Raw genomic sequence first — 22,378 nt, forward strand, 5'->3', positions numbered from 1 at the left:
TTTTGTTGTATGCCAAGCAGTGTTTATGCACCATCTCATCTTATCCCTGCCATGGTGCGGTAAAACATTTATATCATCATGCAGATGGGAACACTAGGCTTGGAGAGCTGGAATCATACACTCACTTCTTCTATTCTGATGTTCTGCTTATTGTAAGCTCTTCTGAATCACTTGTGGAACTGGGGAAGGCGTTGGTTTGAGTAAATATGAAAAAGTTTATGAAAATTCAAGAAAATTATGTATACATGATACATTAGGCATAAAAAATAATAAATGAAAAAAACTTTTAAGAGTAGAAACAAATATCCAGATTGGTGAGAAAACAATTCTCTAAGTCAACTCATTTCATCCAACATATATTTACTCATTTGTCAAATTCTCCTTTAAAAGGATACTGATTTACAGTCTAGGCCAGGGTTCCCCAGAAAGGAACTCTCCAAGCTTAGCAGAGTTTTTTGGTTGTTAGTACCCTACTCCCCCATCAGCCCCAGCCTTTCCCCTCCTACTCTGGCTGGCGTTCTCACTAGGGAGGGGGATTCCAAGGGTCAGGGCATCCTAGCCTTCAGGCTAATAAGGGACTTTCCATCCAACTCCTCCCATTCCATCTCCTTCCCTTCCCTTGGGCACATAACTGTCAGCAGTTCCCAGGCTGCATCCCTCTGACAATCTGCTGGCTCAGCTCTTCTCCACCTCAGGGTTCCATTAGACTCTTCACAAAGAGCAACTCTCACCTAGGAATACCCTCCCAGTTCTGTTGAAATACAAGATCATATTTCTAAAGGACTATTAGGTGAATTTAAGGTAAGTTTCATTGTAATAATCCCACAGCAGAATTCAGAAGTCCTTGTTTCTTTCTTTTTTAATCAAAGCTATCAAATTAAATTTCCCCAAATAGTAAAAATTCAACATGATTAGTACTATATCTTCACAGTAATGAGAAGTTACTTTAGAGGAACACAATTCTATAATAGAAACTGCATTTAAAAAATATTTGTTTATAAATTTCACAATTACAAAAAATCCATTTCTAATGTAGGTCAACCATACATAATTGATATTTCTATGGATATTTTAAGCAAGTAAAATGATTTTGATGCTCTTAAAGAAAGAACTGAAAGTAATCTGCTACTTGGTTCATTATTTTTTCAAATCCTTTTAGAAACTATTTCTTAGTAGTATCACAAATTAGAGACTTTGCTTAATCATTTTGTGTAAAATAATATCTGTAATTGCTACCGAATAGCCAGATCATTGACACACACAGAAACTGACTCTTTCTGAAATTATGTAATCATTAAAACATGTTTACAGAGCTATGCAATGATACAGAACATTATCTATCCCATCAGGATAAAAGAAAAGCCAAGAAAAAAAACTATATAAACATTACTGTGGTAAAATGCAGAATATACATTTTTTTTAACTTTTCTGTATTTTAAAAGTTTTCTTGAATGTGAATACTTAAATACAAATAATCAGAAGAAATTGACCCATTTCAGAAGTAAGAATTAGAGCTGACCCTTGAACAACAGTTATGAGCAGCACGAATCCACTTACACATGACTGTTTTTGATACATATGCACAGTATTGTAAATGTATTTTCTCTTATGATTTTTTCTTATGATTTTTAATAACATTTTTCTCTAGCTTTATTGTAAGAGTACAGTATATAATACATATGACATGCAAAATGTGTTAATTTGTCTGTTTCTATTATCAGTAAGACTTCTGATCAATAGGCTATTAGTAAAGTTTTGGAGAGTCAAAAGTTGTACAGAGTTTTGACTGTGCAGGCGATAGGCACTCCTAACCCCCACGTTGTTCAAGGGTCAATTGTAGTAGCTCTTTTATCTCAAGAGTAATGTAGACAGTACCAGACATTTCTCAAGAACAGTTATCTAGGTAAATCTTTGAAAGGAGAGACAATTGCATGAGCCTCTTCCCTGAAGGCCATGATTCTACTTCAATCACTATCGTGTCTCCTGGAACAGCTCATCCTGTGCCCTATACATAGTAAGGTACTCAATATGTACTGGCTGAATATTCAAAATGTCAATAAGGAGATTCTTACAACATACCTTATTCACAATTATCCAGCATCTTTCTTTTGAAAATTTTATAAGCTCATAGCTCTTAAAATTTTTTTTCTTCTTTAAAAGTGATGAAATAGACAAAAGTTAATAATTGGATTAAGTTAAGAGCCAAAGCTATAGTACTAAGATATGAGAACTGTCTTGAGACCAGCTGCTGTTTCGGTCAAGGTGGGAAGACAGGGAGCCCTGGGTCCTTTTGATAGAGACTGACATGGACAGATCTCTGAACACTGCTAAACCCTTTTGCTCTTTGGGAACTACAGTACTCTATACCTTACAGAGTTTTTCTGAGAAATGATGGACATGTATGTACAGGCAAGTACCATATACATGTTAGTTATTGTTCCTTATTATTACCTTCTGATTATGAGCACGTTAAGGGAGATTAATCAGAACTGTGTTTACTAACGGAAATAAACTACTAATGTCATTTGGGCTTTTAAACAGCTACATGATCTCATTTGACCTCACTGAATATCAATTTCCTCAAGTGTAATAAGAGAGTTAATCAGATTCTCTCTAAAATCCTTCCAGCTATGAAATCCTATGACTCTAATTCCTTCATTGCTTTAATTTATGGGGTAGGGGTAGGAATCGAAGTGGAAGAGGGTCAGAAGAATTTTTAAAAATTAAACATATACAAATCATGGAAGCAGACTTCCTTTAACTAGTGTGATTTTTCTTAATACAAAGAAGCACTAATCACCCTGACTTCATTCACCATTACTTCCCACACCCACACATTTTTAAAAATAGGACTACAAAATAGTTTAAGAGTATATTTACGGACACAGTAGTTAATAACTGACTTGTGAAGTTTTCTATAGAAGAACTTAATTATCTCCAATACTGTCAGCATGAGAATTGAGTTGTAAGAGCAAAAGAATAGAGGCTCATATACTTTATGCCTACAACAAACAGTGACATAGCATACAGAAAACGGGGCTGAAAAAATTCTTATTCAGAGTCCAAACTTGAAATGAGGTTGCAAGACCTCCACACTATTCTATGAAGAAGTGGGCAACTTAAGTTGAAATAGCTCACTGCATCTCAAAATCAAAGACACTTTCAGCAGAGTTTACTACAAGTTAATGTTTAACTTATCTTGTTTGGGGCTATCAGTAGGTTGGTTGTTCACATAAGGATTTTCTAGATTTCCAACAAAGTAACTGTAAACTCATAAGATAAAACACACTTCAAAATATAGTTATTGAAAAACTCATGTTATCATTCCATCCTATTATATTAGCCTAATTAATACGTGCTCACAGCAGATTTGTACTAAATTTGAACCACCAGGGATAGCTGATGAGGGAAATACAGTGTGACTGGCCCTAATTTCATTTGTAGATTCAGCATTAAGAATGGAGGTAAAAAAAGCTTAGGTCAACCAAACACGATAGCCACAAAAGCAATAATGACAAACCATAAACTACTATCTTGTTCCTCTTGTATCCGTGGAGGAGAGTCTGAGTAAACATGGGATGGTTTACATTAGCTTCTAAAAGGCCAGGTTTCTGTTTCTGCCTAATATTAAGAGAAATTAGTGTGGTTGTTATCTAGGATGCACCAATGGGAAACTTTTGATGAACAGTGGAGGAAAGTGAAAATTTCCATGATTATAGGAAAGGATACAATGAAAAAGAAAAAATGAGAAGAAAAGTTCCTTTTCCCTCTTTCTATTCCAAAAGGGTAATTTGTTAGTGATTCTTGAAATGTCTGAATGATGTTATTGCCACGCAATGATTGAGGGGGGAAAAAAAAAACTTACTTTGTTTTACCAATGGGGATTTAATCAAACCTTTTAAGACCAGATTCCTCTACCTGAGAAATGAATAACCATTTAAAAATAAATTAATTTCTTCAAATCAATACTTCTATCATTTGATTAGTATTTTTTAAACTGGGTGTTTTTGATAAATGCTACTAAATAATGTAACTTTCTACAGAGTTCAGGGGCCATAAAATGAATTTTCAGAAAGTTTAAGGGTAAAAGTAACCATATATTTTAGATTTTCTGGGAACATTACAATTGCAGTAATTCTGTCCCAATGCAATTATAAATCAGTAAGAAATACTTTTGGATCTGTGATCTGAACAAGAAGTCATTAGAGATGATTTAAACAGCATACAAAAAATCCTAAATTCCCTAAAGAATTAACCTTAGTTTTACATTCCGTGCAACAAAAGTGCCACACTTTTATTTTATCTAAGCTATCTACCAAGAAAAGATTTATATACAAGACGAGTAATTTAAACTCACTTTAAAAAATAATTAATGAAACTACCTTAGAGATTTTGAAGATATTAATTTAAAAGAAACCTACCACATTGGTTGGCTTTCTAGAGCCTGAAAGTCCTAATTTTTCTTATTTTTTCTTTCTAAAGCACTTCTTAAAATTGCCTCTGATATTTTTTAAATGTGCTCAGAAGTCCTAGCTCTGGCAGTTTTTTAACTAATAAAATAAACACAGCAATCAAGTACCTACAGTTCTGTTAACAGTATTGTTTGTATTCTAAGCCCTATCCACAAAGGCTACAGAGAAAAATATCCAGTATAAACAAATATTACTTAGATACCAGTGGCATCTCAGAGCAGCACACCCAAGTCTTAAAATGCAAACGGGAGAAATTTTCCACTCCCACGGCGCATAACTTCCTGGTGAACCTCATATCAGGCAAAAGAGAGAGAAATTGTCTCTGTTACTGTGAAGCTGGGGAGGAGGTGTGGGTGTGAAGCAAATCAGTAATTCTCTTTCTTCATTTTTTCACCATCTTTTTCCCCTCCACATATCTCTTCTTTTCCATGATGTCTTTCTCTTTTCTCATATTTCCTGCATTCAGCAGTTCTCTCATCTTCTTTCATTTCCATCCCCAATTTTAAAAGAAAAGATAACTTTGTCCTTTAATCTCATCACTTAAGATCAGCCCCTAAACTTCATATAACACTCACATAAACACTACTGAATAATATTTTCAGTGTAATGCACAAATTAGGGCAAGAAGAGATAATCTACTGGGCTGGAGTTAGGGCTGGGGGAAAAAAAATTGCCATTTGTATTTGCAATGTCCAAGCTTCCAGCTGAGAGAGAAGTCAAACTGTAGGAAGGCAGAAGCTTGTTCTGAGAAATGCTACGATGAGGTAAGGCATAAAGATCCACGCAACCCTATGAGAATCACAATGAGCCAGTACAGCCCATGTCACCATGCAGCTGAAACCCATGGCAATAGTCACTTCTGATGCAATAATCACTTCCCAGGACAGAGGAATGTTTCCTTTAAGTTTGACTTTTGATTCTACAGTCCAAGGCTTAAAATTGAAGAAGACCTACTGACTGGGTTGATCCTTTCCACACAGACTCATCTTCCCAAAACTCTTGCACATCTTTTTGCAGATTCTTAGCGCTATTGCTAAGTTATGTTCTCTGCCTACATTTATCAGTCTTCCCTCACTTAAGGCTTACCATAAAACTCTGTGTCTTAGTTTTTTTCTCAATTCCATAACTGTAATTATATAGTAATAACCATAACTTTCGAGTCAAGGTAATTAAATAAACTAACATTTGTAAAGTGTTTAGAACAGTGTTTGGTAAAGAAAGAATTATGTAAAAATTTGTTAAATAAAATGAAAATAAATTATCGATTCAAATGACAAAAACTCCATATGATGGTAAAACAGACTTCAAACAGAAAAGAACAACTTGTTAGTATGAGTCATCAATCCAGTTGAATTACCAAAAGAGATTACCTAAGGATCAGGCTTTATCTAAATATTTTGTATTTAACCAGTTCTGGCCTGGTCTTGAGATATTTGTCAAGGAAGAAATAAATCTGTTGAAACCAGTTTACAAAATGGATGTGTGAGAGTTCACCCTTAGTCTGGGATATCCTGTATCTGACTCTTCAGCATCATAGTCCTTTGGATTCTTTTTACATTAATTAGATAAAATTATTTAAGAGGCTTCATTGTATAGTCTAAAAAAGGATAGAGTTTGAAGTCAAATGTTTGGACTAAGGCAAAAGAACTTATTTTCCCTTGGAGGCGGGGCTATAATGAGATGAAAAGGACAGCTGTTAAGTCATAAAACTAGAAACAGAAAAAGGCAGAAAAAAAGATAGGACAATAGGGAAGGAGAGACAATGATGAGAAAATAAGGTCAGTTTCATGAGATGAGTCTGTTTACCATGCTTATAATATTGGAATAAATAAAGAATATAATGAGATCAAAACTTATTACAAACAGGAAACAAATACATCACAAATACGGAGCTCCATATGTGAAAGGTATAAAATGACCTCACGAGAATAAAAACTCTGGTTTAAACTTTATCGTCTCTATTTAAAAACTGCTTTTAAGATAAAACAATATTTTAAAAACATGTCTGGAGTCTCAGAGTTAAATTAGCAAAAATCGGAAATTATATGCTTTTATTTTTCTATTAATATTTAACAAGAAGTGTAGCTAGTTTTTCATGATATTAGGAATAGTAATTTAGAAGCCTGTAAGGCCGCTAACCATATTAAAAATTATTTTCGGGCAGCCCTGGTGTCTCAGCGGTTTAGCGCCACCTTCAGCCCAGGGTGTGATCCTGGAGACGCAGGATCGAGTACAACGTCGGGCTCCCTGCATGGAGCCTGCTTAGCTCCGTCTGCCTGTGTCTCTGCCTCTCTCTGTGTGTGTGTGTGTGTGTGTCTCTCAAGAATAAATACATAAAATTAAAAAAATAAAAATAAAAAAATTAAAATTATTTTCAGGGCAGCCCCAGTGACTCAGCGGTTTAGCGCCACCTTCGGTCCGGGACGTGATCCTGGAGATCCGGGATCCAGTCCCACGTCGGGCTTCCTGCATGGAGCCTGCTCCTCCCTCTGCCTGTGTCTTTGCCTCTCTGTGTGTGTGTGTGTGTGTCTCTCTCATGAATAAATAAATAAAATCTTTAAAAAAATTATTTTCATAGACTGATTTCATAAATGTAACACCCAGAAATTTTTAAACAATTCAGCAGATGTTCTATAGGTGATAGAAATATAATGTTAACTTCAAAAAAGAATCATATTTGACTTTTTAAAAACATGAACGTCATTTACAATAAAATTAAATTACACTCACAGCAATTCAAGGGATATAATTGGTTTGCTATGAAAACAAATCCTTTGAATTCTTGTTTAATAAGAAGTATTAGTATTGACAGTTTTAATCAAGACAAATGGAATTGAAAACTTTTCAAAAGTTTATTATGTTAAAAATATATAGGGTTGAGGTGCTAAGCTTCTCTAAATTTTAGCAGCATGCCTCAAACTTTTGCCAGACGAAAAGTACACTTCCACTAAGCAAGAAATTTCCATTACTCTTATATTGAGAAGCCACACCCCATACAACTAATGACAGGAAAGCATTTCAATTCAACTCTAACACTATCTAGCCTGAAGCAAAGTTTAAAAAAAAAATACAAAAATAAAACACAACTTATATTTTCAGAGAAGAAAGGAAACTCTTGCTAAATAAGTAGCAATTATGCTGAAGAATTTATATGCTAAGCACGACTGAATGTAAAAACACCAGAGCAGTCAACCATAGCTTTAGCACTTTGAGTATGATTAACAGAATGAACTTTCAAAGGTCAATTAAATGTCAACACATTTTAAAGAGATATTCTTCTTAAATCTGGTCAATGTATAATCCCTTGTAATTTAGGGTTCCCTTCTCAATTTCAGTGTCCTGTGCATGTGGTATATATATATATATATATATATATATATATATATATATACACACACACACACACACACACACATATATACACACACACACACACACATATACATATGCAGATTCACAACATGTCATCAACCTAGATTACTATGGAAAGTCACCTAGTGCCTATCGTAGAGTTTGACTATTTTAATGTTTTTCAATTTATGAAATGATTTTAAAAATTTAACTACTTACGATACAGCGCTATTCAATGAAGATAAAATGCAAAGTAAAATTTAAATGCTAAGACTTATGGTTTATCCAATAGCTGACCCCATTTATTCCATTGTAGAAAGTCATTCACATGATAACTCTTTATTATCCCTAATGCATCATCCTGCTACCTAATTTATCTCCAATAACCCTTCCCTGAAGGCTTGTGGTTACCAAAAAAAGCTTACCAAAAAAGATACATAGCATTCAAAAATTGCTGATCCCATCAAGGGATCTGTGGGACAGAACAGGTCCTGAAAGCACTAAGTGCCCATTCTTAACATTTTCATCCAAGAACCAGTAAGAGTCCCAATTCCATCCCACATAAGGAAGGCCCAGTTGTCTCAGAGCCTCAGAATGAGAAGGCACGCACCATCAACATCATCTGACCCAAATCTTTCTATAGCCACAGCTCAGAAAATGTAGAACCACAAAGGTAGAGCAAATTAACTTTACTCCCACAGCTCTTTAGTAGACATCAGGTCTTTAAAACTTACTTAGTTTAGTGTTTTCTTCTCTATATCAAATTTATGCTATGTTTTTTCTCCATTAGGACTTTAAGACCAGGTTATAATTGACCAAATAGCTGTGCTTATCATAGACATTCAGAGCAAGATGGAATCTTTAAGGAATGATGATATGGGAAGGCTCTAAAGAGGAGCTGGAAATTGAAGAATGGATAGAATCTAGGTGGTTCAAAAGGAGGCATCACTAATGAGGCAATAGGCAATATGGGCTAGGGCCTGGTGGTGAGTAGGCCATGTTCCAGGAACTATGGGGAGAATGTATTTAGAGTAGGATGGGATACTGTTTTTATGGCTGCTGTATAAGCCAGGCAGTGGAAGTTCAATCTGATATTGGAACACATAGAAAACGATGAAAGGATTTTGATTTTAAGAAAAATGATGCAAAGATAGCAAAGACTAGCCTTGCAATAGGTTTGCAAGAGAATGGAGATGAGGAGAGGAAGATTTGATGAGCCTCATAGGGGTCTGTCTACTAATGTTAATATTTTACAGGACTGTAAGAAAAAAGTGAGCTAATGAGAGACAAAGTACTTCAAAAAGTAGAAGAGCTCTAGAAAGTAAACGTATTATTCAAAGTCAGGGGGCAGTGGCCTCTCTGATCACTCTGCCATGTCTTGATGGCATACACTTCTCTGAAAAGGCAAATTTAGAGTTGGATACTGGATCTATTTGCTTGGGATCAGAGAGAGAATATCTCTTCCCTTCCATAATTCCAAAGGCTAGATGCCAAGAGAAGACACAGTTGCCACCTCTGAGCTACTGCAAGGTTGAGGATCACAGACACTAAAATCCAAAACCAGTATTAACATTTTGAGGCAGACTACACAATCAGTGTTTCTCAAAATGAGTTAAAAAAAAAAAAAAAAAAGCATATCAAGTGGTATGAAAAGGGAAGAGGGTAGAGGGGACAGCACCTAGGCCAGTATGCTACATGGGGAAATCTAGGTTACTAGCAGTGCTGCAGTCTATAGCCTTCCCTTGTCCCTTTCCTCTCTGCTCAACAACTACTATTTAGTGGTATGACCTTCCCTTGAGTCCAGAGTGACTTATCTCCTCCTGCGTTGTCTTCCTCTCTTATCCCTCTTCTACAGCAACTCTCCAGGGCTAAAAAAGAAATTTTAAAAAGTTACTATAATAAATTAAAAGTACATATATGGAGTATATAATGAGTGACAATTATTATCTGTCACTCATTTATATATTACATAATTCCCAAAACAACTCCTATGAGGCAGGTACTATGATCCTCATATTCCAAAGAAATTGAAGCTTATAGGGTCAGGGATGCAGCTCAAAGTCACGTAGGTAGTAAATGGCAAAGCTAGGATTTGAATCAGGTGTGACTGACTCCTTAGCCTACACTTTGAACTTCTCTCCTAAACTCTTCCCTTTTTCCTCAAAAACATGAAAATAGTACAATGTCAGGGATTCTATGGATCCAGAGATTACAGGAGCCATTATACAGGTTTGTAGATGAAAGTTTTAACAATAAACAGCAAGGGACCTGGGTTCTCCCATACACCTGACTGCTAAATTATCAGCTTCAGAACCAAAATTGTCAAATAGGCTGAGGGGATAGCTTTCCATTTAGCATTCTAGCTCTGTTCCCTCTCAGGCCTTCTGTACCTTGGGGTACATTCCCCAAGGAGCTGAAACTTCATCTCCTTAGTTGATGAGGAGGTGGGTGGAGGAGGGGATGGTGGGAGTATCCCATAGAAGAAGGGGTCTCCTGGCCCTCTGCTCCAAAGCTGCCTTAACACTGCTTGAAGATGGTATCTTGGTTTGCTTGTAGAAGCAGTTCATGAGGGGCTCCCCGGCCACAACTAAGAGATGACACCACCAGCTCTGGTGCCAGAGGGAAAGTGATCAGAGCAGTGAGCATAGAGGGAAGGGGTACTCTTTAAATGTTTGTGGGGAAAGCAACAGTTGTCATTAAACATTGGCAAGAAAACCCTAATACGAATTCTCAAAATTCAGCGTTATTCTCACTTTGGGAGGAGCTTATTAAGAATATAGACTCTAGGTTATGCTCACAGACATTCTGATTCTTTAAATGTAGAAAGCTGCCCAGCGGTCTAAAGCTTTGCAGATGATACAGAAGATTCTGACACAAGTGGTTGAAGGACCACCCTCTCGGATGCACTGCTCTAACCCCCTGCAAGGCTGCCCAAACAGCAAACCTGCAATGAGAAGAATGCACATTCTACAAAGACAGCACGTTGTTCAAATATCAATGCTATGTTTTAGGTTGAGTGGTCATTTTAAATAAGGCCAATAGGCTTTCCAGAAGTTTCCAGGCTTACAAATGTTGGGGACTTACTTTCCTTGTCAACAAATAGATTATTACACAGACTCCTTAGGAAAATCAGAGTATCTTATACATGATGTAGTCCATACAGGATCCCTCTGCACACATAGATGTCTAGAGTCACACACATGTCTAGAGTGAAGACCTCCTTGGATAGATGCTATTTCCAGTGCATATTTTATATTTGGTGTAAGATTGGAGGTAATTTTCTCACCGTAGATTTAGTTGATTTCAAAAGATATACTTTCCTTCATGCAACTGCACTGAAAGGCTTATTTCATGTTATTTAAACAGTGAGTTTAAAAATCAGATATCACTGATGTGAAATATGATGGCTATGATTAGGCCATTTAATTAGATATTCAATCGCAATGCAAATAGCTACTGATAATTCAAGAAACATACATTTTCAAAAGGTTTGTGTTCTTCAAAGAAAGATAGGTCATAAAATATATAATGTTAAATCAATATTGCTTTCTCCTAGAAACCCTATCAACCGTTTTTGTCTCTTTCCAAATCTGTATCCCTAATTTTAAAATATAAACTTTGAGGATGGATACCGGAATTAAGCTCAGTTTTTCTGCCAGTTTTCTTTGACACCTTCTTTTTTCCCCTCAAAGCATGATAATTCTCTTTAAGGATGGGTGAAAAGAATTTTAAGTTATTTTTATCCAAGCACTGAGTATTTTAACCAGTGAATATTTATTGAGTGTATTTATGTACTTACATTAAAAGAAATCAGTTTTTGTTTTTATAAGCTCCATGAGAAGAGAAAACCCAGTGGAGCACCTGACTCCTAGAAGGCATGTTCACGAATAGTGAAAAAACTGGGAAAATTTATCATTGAGAGAACAAAATAATTTTGCCTGTATTCAGCACTGACAAATATACATTTAGTAGTTGAAAGAATTTTGGTTAGGGAAAATGTTCGATTTCACTTTTTAGAGAAAAAAATTGCAGGTTATTAGTATAACCAAAAGTTAACACTACATTATATTGAAACCAGTGATGAAAATATTCCCAATACCACTCCCAGACCCAACCTTTAACATTAATAATTTATCAAAATTATACATGTCACTAACACATCCCAACAAAGAAGATTATGTAAGTGAGCCATCTTGGCGGCAGTGATACCGAACATAGCAGCTATTTTCAATCCTTCATTAAAATTAGATCAAGATGTACTTGCATTACGTGTAACTGTTCCTGTAAGGAAGATTTACATTAGTTTAAGATTCACTTTGGTTATAAGTGACATTTTCTTTTCCTCTGTCAGAAGTTAGAGCCCACTCCCCCACTGCCCTCCACACACAAGTTTGCAGTAGAAAGAAGCAACACAGAAAAACAATAACAACAAAACACCTGCCCTGTTTTCTCTCTCCTATGTATAATAAAAGCCTTGTTCTCCCCCTAAACTGAATCCAGAAGGGATGAAGGGATCGCTGGAGGCACCTGCCACTTCACTCTTAAGCTTGGTTCTCTGTCCCCAGCATGGCTCCTACTACTCCAAATGGTGCAGCAAAGTAGATTAGTTTTAAAAAGTGTTTTTAAACAATGGATAATTATTTTTCACTGGGGCGGGGGGGGGGGAGGAGAACAAAACAAAACCCCAAACAACCAAAAACCAAACCTTCGAATATTACTGTATGAAAACCTCGGACTTAAAAGTTTCCTCAGGAGGCTGAAAGGTGACTGCAGGCGCCTGTAAATAAATCCTGGCCTACCGGATAACTCGTATACCGTAACTCGCTGTACCACGTTGAGGCCCAAGGAAAATCTCAAACCGAGATGTATTTAAAAAATGAGAAGACCCCACAGATCACGTAAGCTCCAGCCTCCTGTATCACTAAGTGGTTAAGTCACTTGTCCAAGGTCACGCCGAGCCGCTTACGAGGCAGGGCTGGTGCGCGACCTTCTCATCTTTCCACCTCCCAGCCCCCACCCCGCACAGGCCCTCGGGAGCCGCGGCTCCTCAGAGGTTCCCACCGCCGCGGGTCGCGGGTCGCGGGTCGCGGGTCGCGGGTCGCGGCAGGTCAGCTACTCGGAAGCAATCGCACTTGCATCTGTTCTCCCCGCGCGCTCCAAAAAGTACCAAAGGCGCTGAGTCTCCCTGCCGTCCCCCCAGACCCAGGGGCCCCGGACAGCTTGGAAGCGGCGCGCCCCACAAGCCAACTCACCCGCAGCCCCGGGCGCGGGCGCCTCCGGACGGACTCGGGCCCTCCCCGCAGTCGCCGCCCGCCGCGCCGCGGCCCAGGCTGACGACGAGTCCAGAAAGTCACCGGCGGTGACCGCGGACGCCAGGGGCGGGGCGGGGCGGGCCGGGCCGCGCCGCGCCGCGCCGCCCCGCGGAGGCGCCGCAAACTTTTCCCGGCTCGCAAGTTGCCGGGCTCGGCGGCCGCGGACCGACTTCCTTCCCGGCTGCGGGAGCGAGGGGGCGCCCCTTCCCGGGCGGGGGCCAAGCCTCCCGAGAGGGGGCTGGGCGAGCCGAGGGACGGTCAAACGGGGGCCGGGGGCTCGAAGGCTCCCGTGCTCCGAGGCGCGCGGCGCCGAAGCCCGGCCGCATTGTCTCGGCGGCCGCGGACCCAGCCCCGGCGGCGGCGGCGGCGGCGGCGGCGGCGCGGGCGGGCGGGCGGGCGCGGCCGGGAGTTGCCGTCCCGAATCTGCCGCCCCCTTTCGCCGCCGCCGCCGCTCACCGCGCTCTTTGTGTGCCTCTCGCCGCCTCGGGTCGCTTCGCCGCTCGCCTGACAGCTGATGGGCTCGCCACGCTGGGTCCCGCGTCTTCCCAGCCGCCTCCGGCGGAGCCCGGCCCGGCCCAAGAAGGGCTGAGGAAGAGCGGTGACAGATGCTGTCTCGGAGCGGCCGCCGCCGGCGGGGAATCGGGCGCTGCTCCCGGGCGGCCAGCGAGCGGCCCCTGTCCCGCTCGACCCCCCCGAGACCCTCCCCCCGTTCGCGCCGGGACCCTCCCGTCCTGCCTCCGCGGCCGCCCGCCCGGCTCCAGCCCGGCGCCCGGCGCCCTGCTCCGCAGCGGAGCGCGCTCGGTCAAGAATCCTGGGGAACCCGCCCCACCCCCTGGCTCCCGCACCCTCCAATGATCTCGGCCTACGGGGGGTAGTTCCGTCCAATCCAGTGTCGGAGAGCCGGGCCCGTCCCCGAGAGCGCGGCCAATGGGACGCGACTCCGGCAACACACCCGCCCCGATCCACTGGGAGCAAACCGCTCCGAGCCCCGAGGTGGGACCTGCCCCCGGCGCCCAGCGCGCGTCGAGGCCGTGTCACCGGGTGCGAGGCTGTCGAGGAGGCAGGTCTGGGGCTTCGGTTACCGCGGGACGATCTAGGCTGTGCACGGACACGGCAAGGCTGCGCGTCCTGCTTGTGTAGGTCACGACACCCGTACCCTGCGCTTTGAGACTCCTTCTGTGGAGAAAGTTCCCGTGTGAAAGAAAACTGCGCAGACACGTTGTAGAACTCTCGGCTGTTCACATTAAGGCCCTAACGTCGCTTTAAAGTGTCTGGCCAAAGAGTACTTAATAATGAATGCATTTGTGTTAATAAAGTTTGCCAGAATAGGAGGTATCTGAACCAGACCTTACTGTCTGGCCTGCTCTTAAACGCAGGTGGTCATGGTACTGCTGACTTACTTTCTTTCTTTCTTTCTTTCTTTCTTTCTTTCTTTCTTTCTTTCTTTCTTTCTTTCTTTCTCTTTCTTTCCTTTCTTCTTCTTTCTTCGAAAATTGCATTCAAGAGTGAAAATGTAGTTTTACATACAAATCATCTGTATTGTGAACTTTATTTCTGCAATAAAGTCACACATGGTCTTCAATGGAGGTTGGATAAAATAGATGAATAGAAAATTATATATATATATAAATTATATTATTATAATGTCTATATTATTCTCTCTCTAGAGAGAGAGAGATAAAGAACTTGAGTAAACTACTTGTTATAAATGACTCTAGCTGTTAATCACACTACTTTGCAAATAATATAGCCACTCCATGGTTGCTTATTTGATATGAATAGGATTACTTAGCTGCTGTTATTGATGGTCACATAAACATTATTGAGCTCTTTACTGAAAGTGGACTACACAATGATGAAAAAATAGTTTGTGGTAACAACATACTTGCATTTATTAAAATCAATCACACTTATTTGCATTTAAAATAACTGTCGTGTCTTAGGCATAAACTCCATGCCTAAATTTTGTCCAAAGATCCAGATTCTGGATTGACCTTCAGCAAATCTCTTAATGACTAACTCTGTTATGAAAGGACCATATCCCCAACTCTGCATGCCTCATCAAGAATGCTGTGAGATCCAACCAAGATAGCATTTATTGAAATTTTGTGAGACGTTGTGCCAAGTGCACAGCAGCCTTAAATATGTTTACAGTCCTTCTCTGCTTTTCTACCAAGTATCAAGGTAATTGCCTACTAGAGGCCCAGCAGTATTTCCCCTGACTTGCACATTTTTCCAACTTGAAATATTTTTTTATTTTTATTTTTTAAAGATTTTATTTATTCATGAGAGACATGGAGAGGCAGAGACACAGGCAGAGGGAGGAGCAGGCTCCACGCAGGGAGCCTGATGTGGGACTTGATCCCAGGACCCCAGGATCATGCCCTGGGCCCAAGGCAGGCGCTAAACCACTGAGCCACCCAGAGATCCCCTCAACTTGAAATATTTTTTTGATCCCATTAGTTTTCCCACAACTTAGATATGAATGAAACTCCACCTCCTTAATTTTAGAGCAAGGCAGCACTCCCAAGTTTTATTTTTTCTTTCTTTTTTTTTACATTTTTCTCTCTAAATGAAATTTAATGTATTCTGTGACTGCCAATGTGCATAGTTTTATGTAGAATTTATTAATGGCTAGGTCAAATTTATACCCATATAATCAACTAATTTTTGCAGCCATTTATTAGGGATTCACTTAAGGCATTTGTGCTTAATATTCCGAGAGGAAATCAAATGTGTATTTTTAGAGATATTTCATAATGTGATTTGTTTACTTTGTTCCAAAATATGCAATCTAGTACAGAAGTTTAATTATTACTTCAAACAAATGTACATATGGTAACACTAGAATGTGAAATTTGCTAAATTTAATTGAACCAGCAGTTGTTATTTTCAACTAATTAAGTGCACAGATTTCATTTTCTAAGTGGAAATTGTGGAAGAATCGATCAATATGAATCCAATAAACATGGCTTATTAAGTAAATTTAAGTCAAAACCAGTGTTTGGTAGTTTCCTGATAATTGATGACTTCACACCCATTTATTACAGGGAATGAATATTTTATCAATTGGGTAATATTCCTGACTTCACTATGGTGATATTTCATTCACTAAGTAATATTTTCAGTTTTTCATCAATTATTTCTTCATCAGTTATTCAGTATGGAACAAGAGAGGTGTCACTCTTAGAGAACTGCCAGTTTTAACATACATTTAAATGTTTACTAAAGAAGCTGTTGTAGTTTTAGCATTTGTAAAGATAATTATTTTTAAAATATAGAGACATAAGGTCTTTTATAAGCTGTATCACATGATTTACGGTAATATGACTAATGACAATATGATTTTTCTGTGTTTTTACATTTAAGATACTATCATCTTAAGACTGCTTCATCACTGAGTATAACAAATAACTTGATTCATACCTTCTTTATTCTGATCATTGAGATGACTCCGAATTTCTATGTGTTTTGGACAAATCAGACTTTCCTTTGACTTCAATTCACTGAATCCAGTTTGCTTATTTGAAAATGTTATTAGGAATAGTGAAATAATATCTATAGAGAGAGAATAGAAAAACAATTTGCTCGTTTTTTTTTTCCTGATTTCAATAGGGATGAGAGAATCCACAACATCAGATCCCTTGGCTCTCCTTTAACAATTTCTGTTTTTCTGATTTCTTGAACCTGCCCATGCAGTTTCCTCAGTGCGGTACCTACTTATGGCAAGACACTTCTATATGCATATGGAGAAACAGGAAGAAAATTCCAGAAAATATTGGTGATAGGCACACTAGGTTTTCCTCCCCATTTTATTCTGGGCTACAGTCCCTAAGGGAAATTTCTTTTAGAGTTTAGTATTAGCAGAAGTTTGGTTTCCCTTGAATTGAAATATTTGTAACTTCTCCTTTTTATTTAAACTATCAGGAAGCTCAGAACTAAATTTACAGTTCAATTTAAGAAGGTATTATGTCCTGCTTCATTGTGATTTTTTAATAAACATAGTATTTGGCTTATTATTTTTCACCTATATATTACTAGCTTGTATTTGTATGCGTACATTTTATTTAAGCTACCTAAAATACTTTCTGAGGTGAATTATTACGTGCATGAATAACACGTTTTGAACCATACATAAATCCTGCGCGTGATGAGCTGACCATAACTTAATCAGAATGTGTAGTGAGGACATGAAGGAGATTGCTGTGATTTTCATTCACAAAGGAAGAGGAATTTGATTCACCAGTCATAGAATCTCAAAACCTTTTTCAGAGAGGCAGAAAAGTATAGAATAGTACAAAATAGGGAAAATTTATTACACTTATTTTTTAAAGTTATAGGAAACATATTTATGGATGTTTTCTGCAAACTCAAGGTGTCACTGAAAAAATGTTTGACTTAAAAGTAAACTAAAATACATATTATAAATTATACTTAAGTCATGGTTACTTCCCATCTTACCCTTCAGTAGCCTTTATAGTAAGACAATAACCCCTAGAATATGTTTCAAATGCAATAAATATTTTCTCCAGGATTACTATACACCTATTTCCTTCCATTTTAGTGTCTCTTTTAGAAAATAAACAATGTATCCCCCTGTTTTCAAATAATATTCTATAATGGTTTTATTTTTGAAAGGCTTTTCCTGAGTAAGATATTGTCTTAGACTATGGCAGAGCTTCATCTTATCACTTTGCTTTGTTTTATGAGATATATTTTAATGATACTGATGTATTAAAAAAATCATACATCCTTTTAAAATAGTCATTTACACAACGTAGATGGTAGCACCCCTTTTCCTGGCTAGCAGGTAAGCAGGTAGGAGGTTATGAAGTTAAGAGGGTTTCTCTTGTGGTAGAAAACTGAACTCAATCTGACTTAAATATGAAAACATTCTTTTATCAGCTCAAATACTTAACAGTTCAGTTTACAACCCTAAAAGAGTAAAAGTAAATAGCTAGCTGACAGAGGAGGAAGATAAAAGAAGGTAGCAAAAGTAGAGGTATGCACACAGGCATCAACAGTCTTATTCCACCTAGAATGGTGTCAAGACTAAAATTTACTGGACAAGAAACAGAAGTGTAACTAGAGATTTCCAATTTAGAACCAACAAAGCTTAAAATAACATGATCATCAAAATTACAGAGGTGCTGTGAAAGTACTACAGTAGAGGAACTAAAACCTCACTTTATATAGATTAGTGTCAAGCACATCTCTATGTGATAGATAAATAGCAAGATATTCTAGTTGTTTCATTATCCAAATTTTTATATTTTTTCAACTAAGTTTATTATTTACTTTTCTAAAAATAGAATGGTTAAAAGACTTTTCCCTTTTGAGAGTATTACAATTGTGTATGAGGAGGATTGTTGTCTAATTTTTTAAACCAAGTGGGAATATTGTTTTTATGAAAATTTTCAATATTACAAAAAGTCTTATGAAATTTATTAAAAATAAGTGTAAGGTATCAATATATATATTTAATCACAATTATAAGGTAGTTAGGATGGGATAAAATGTTGTTTGGGATCTCAGTGTACTGAAATACAAACATCAATCAGGAATATATGTGGTAATTCTAAGAAAGAAAATATAATATATATATATAGTGAAATTATTTTATTTCCTTCAAAAGCAATTCATAATGTAGTAGATTCTCTTTTTTGTACTTGAGAACAACTGTGCCTTCAGATCCCACACATTCTAGTACAGATTGGGTATGGAGAGGGTGTATTTTAAGTGCCTGTTTGTTTTTTGATGTAGTAATTGTATCATTTGAAACCATTTGACTCAGCACACACGAAAACTCAATAGAAAATGTGTTCAATTGTGAGCTTCATAGCTTGAGAAATGAATGAAAATTATGGAAAAAATATTCTGTGGAAAATTACAAAGAAATTAAAAATCTAGAACATAGAATATTTGAGGAATTGACATTTTTGAGCTTTTGGGGTTTCAAATTTTTCAGATATAATACGTTTTAGTTTTCTGTGTTGTTGAAGGAGAATACTGGGGTCACTGCAAAATGCTCCTGGGAGTCTCTTAGAATCAGTACATCTTGGGAAATCCGTCTGCTGGACTTGCAGTCTGTGTTGTAAATAGTCAAAGGCAAGGAAAAAAAATCATTATCAGAAACAATGGAGAAAGTAAAGGTGTGTGTGTGGTGTGTGTATGTGTGTGTGTGTATGCACATGTGCATAAGCAGGCATGCTCATGTGTAAGAGATGAGACCAAAGAAGTGTTTGGATCACCTGCCAATTGATAAGGAGCAGGATAAATCTTAAAAGCAAGTCCAGAAACATTAAAGAATCATCATGGAAGTAAAAACTAGTCATAGTGTAATGGTTTAATCCTAATATGTTGTTTTATTTAAAGTTTGTTTGTTTGTCTGTTTGTTTATTTATTTATTTATTTATTTATTTATTTATTTATTTATTTATTTATGAGAGACACACAGAGAGAGAGAGAGAGAGAGGCAGAGACACAGGCAGAGGGAGAAGCAGGCTCCACACAGGGAGCCTGACATGGGACTCAATCCCGGGACTCCAGGATCACGCCCTGGGCTGAAGGCGGTGCTAAACCGCTGAGCCATTTGGGGCTGCCCTATGTTGTTTTATTTAAAATGTACTGTGCCATTTGGAGGAAATGTTGGTAGAAAAATGCCTGCACTCGCATGAAAGCATTCTTAGGTGGCTGCATATTACCAAAGTTACCTGAAAATAAATACAGCAAGAAGTATTGGGTTTTCATTAATTTTTCTTTTTCATTTGGAAAATTATATATATATTATTATATTATATATGTAATGTCATTAGATTCTCGTAACTTTCTTTCCAGATAGAGAGAAGGCAGTTGCTGTAGTATTTGGATTCAAGGACCGTTTTGAGCTCAGCTACTTCAGTGGGATTCAATCGGGCCACTAATTCCTCTGAGTCTATAAATGAGGATGATAATAATTATAAATGCTGTATCTCTTTTGCTGTGTTGTTCTAAGGGGAGAAGCAACCAATCTGTTTGAACATGCTTTGCAAACCATTATATGGGTCACCAATGTTCTTATTAGCATGGGTTCTATTCCTATTTTATAGAGAATGGAGTCAGTGATTGAGATGAGTCCTCTGTTACCCAGTTATATAAGGTTGGGTCCCTGGCCCCAGGCCCTCAGGTGTTCTAATGATTCACAAGTGTTTATTCCCTTACTTTGACCCACACTTTGAACTGTAGTCAATAAATATAAAATTAGAATAGTCAACTGGTTTCTTCATTTTTATTTATTTATTTATTTTTTGAATCGAAGAGTTAGACTAATTGGTTACCAGGGCTTTTCTGACTGAAAATTGTACAATAATCAAGTATTTTGTTCATCAACTCTCTCAAGGCTCTTCATTGATTTTGAAGGGCTGTATGCAACCAACGTGGAGTTAAAGAGCTCTGTAGGAAACAGAAGAATTTCTTCTTGCTCCAGGGAGAAGAGAAAGGGCACAGAGAACCAGGGAGGTGGTATGACCTGGGAACTATAAAGGATGATACAGTTCCTGAAGATTTCCTGAATGTGGGGATAGAAGGGACATGGAGAAATAATTTCTAATGTTCAAGGACAAATTTTCAGTGACATTTTCTAAACACATAAATGGCCTTTGGAGGGATTTTTTTTTTGGGGGGGGGGGGTTCTTGTTAATTTGTTTTGTTTCAATGGATCCATATGGAGCAAAGGAAGGTAAAAGGTGACCATGAAAATATAAAACCCTCTCTTCCTTCCACTAGAATTCTCAGAAAAATTAGAATTTTGGACATCTATATCTAGATGACACATAGAGTAGAAAAAAAATCCCTAATTGTATCTGCAGGTGTCTGCGGGTTCACTTCTCTCTTGTTATTGTTAAAGCCTGTGGATTAGAGAAGCAGAAAAATTATAGCATGTAGAGATTATTGCTGAAAGTAGATAATACAACATTGTGTACTTTAGTGCTGTAAAATACAGTTTTTGAGAAAGTTAAGTATATTTATCATTACAGATTTTGCCCTTAATGTCTAGTAAACATTATGGCTAAGTCACAGACTGGAGTATAAATCATGATTTGTTTAAGGGTTTAGTATAGGATATATTTATATGAATTGAATAATGTAGAAAGATCAACACCTAAATGTGATTATCTCTGTATAGTAGGATTATGGTAATCTACATACTTTTCTGTTTCCTGGTAATTTTCCAATAAACATGTTAAAATTAAAATAGTAAAAAGGTATATAACTGACACAGAAACTCTCAAAGTTCCATTATTGCTACATTAGTTATAAAGTTTATGAATAATAAAAGGTTTATGCATTATATGAATTATATGAAGTTATCTGCTTCTTATTGAAAATCTCTTTACTTGGAATTTTGAACAAAAAATTTGAATATTCATTGTGATAAAATAATTTAAATGCCTTTTATGATCAAGTAAAAATAAGGAAATAACGTCAAGGGAAGTGAAATGAATTTTCAATGTGACAGTAACCTCTAACATCTAAATTCTAGGGTTTTTGTCAGCTGCTTTTTTTTTTTTTTTTTGAAGGATGTGGGAAATCTTAATTGTTATTAGTTTACTTTAGGTAGAATATTTAAGGACTAGTAAAGTAATAGAGTAGCAAGTAGTTTGAAGGACAGGAATTTCACTTTTTGAAGACTTTGATAAAGAAGATAGGTAATACTCATGGCTCTCTGTGAGTGATATGACTTAGACCAGAGTTCTTGACCAGGGGAGATTTTGCCTCCCAGGGGACTTTGGGCAGTGTCTGGAGACATTTATGATCATCACAAGGTGGGTGGCATGGAGAAGGTGCTACTGGAATCCAGTGTGTAAAGACCAGGGATGCTGCTATATGTACTACAATGTATAGGACAACCCCCCACTACAAAGAATTACTTAGCCAAAAATGTCAATAGTGTATAGTTGAGAAACCTTGCTTTAGACCCCTTATCTACATAAACAAAATGGTACCATCAGCTCCAAAACCGAAAGAAATCAATCCCTATTTATGTTTTCTTTCAAACAGTGAAAAATAGAAATGATATTTCCCTCTCCCTAAAAGTAGAAAAAAGAAAGATATTTCTAGTACATTTTTATGTTATAAAATAATATTTTAAAATTGAGAAACCTGAGGTAGCTAAGCACAGTGTTTGAGAAAGCAGAATTGGAATAGTACAACTCATAGAAAACAGCTGTGCTTCAGCAACTTAGTTGAGAATGGCTTTTTTTT

General features: G+C 37.8%; 2 long non-coding RNA genes across 2 annotated transcripts in view; one reads left to right on the top strand and one right to left on the bottom strand.

Moving 5' to 3' along the window:
• LOC119874195 overlaps positions 1-13,199 on the bottom strand; it is a 110,557-nt gene extending 97,358 nt beyond the window's left edge. Inside the window, exon 1 of the long non-coding RNA XR_005367906.1 lies at positions 13,076-13,199. This is a non-coding gene — a long non-coding RNA (uncharacterized LOC119874195). The remainder of the gene's footprint in view (positions 1-13,075) is intronic.
• Positions 13,200-14,077: 878 nt separating this feature from the next.
• Positions 14,078-20,387, top strand: LOC111098169. Its single transcript, XR_005367435.1, has 2 exons — positions 14,078-14,271; positions 19,973-20,387. It is a non-coding gene; the product is annotated as an uncharacterized LOC111098169 (long non-coding RNA).
• Positions 20,388-22,378: the final 1,991 nt, after the last annotated feature.

This window comes from Canis lupus, chromosome 12 (genome assembly GCF_011100685.1).
Source record: "Canis lupus familiaris isolate Mischka breed German Shepherd chromosome 12, alternate assembly UU_Cfam_GSD_1.0, whole genome shotgun sequence".
NCBI lineage: Eukaryota > Metazoa > Chordata > Mammalia > Carnivora > Canidae > Canis > Canis lupus.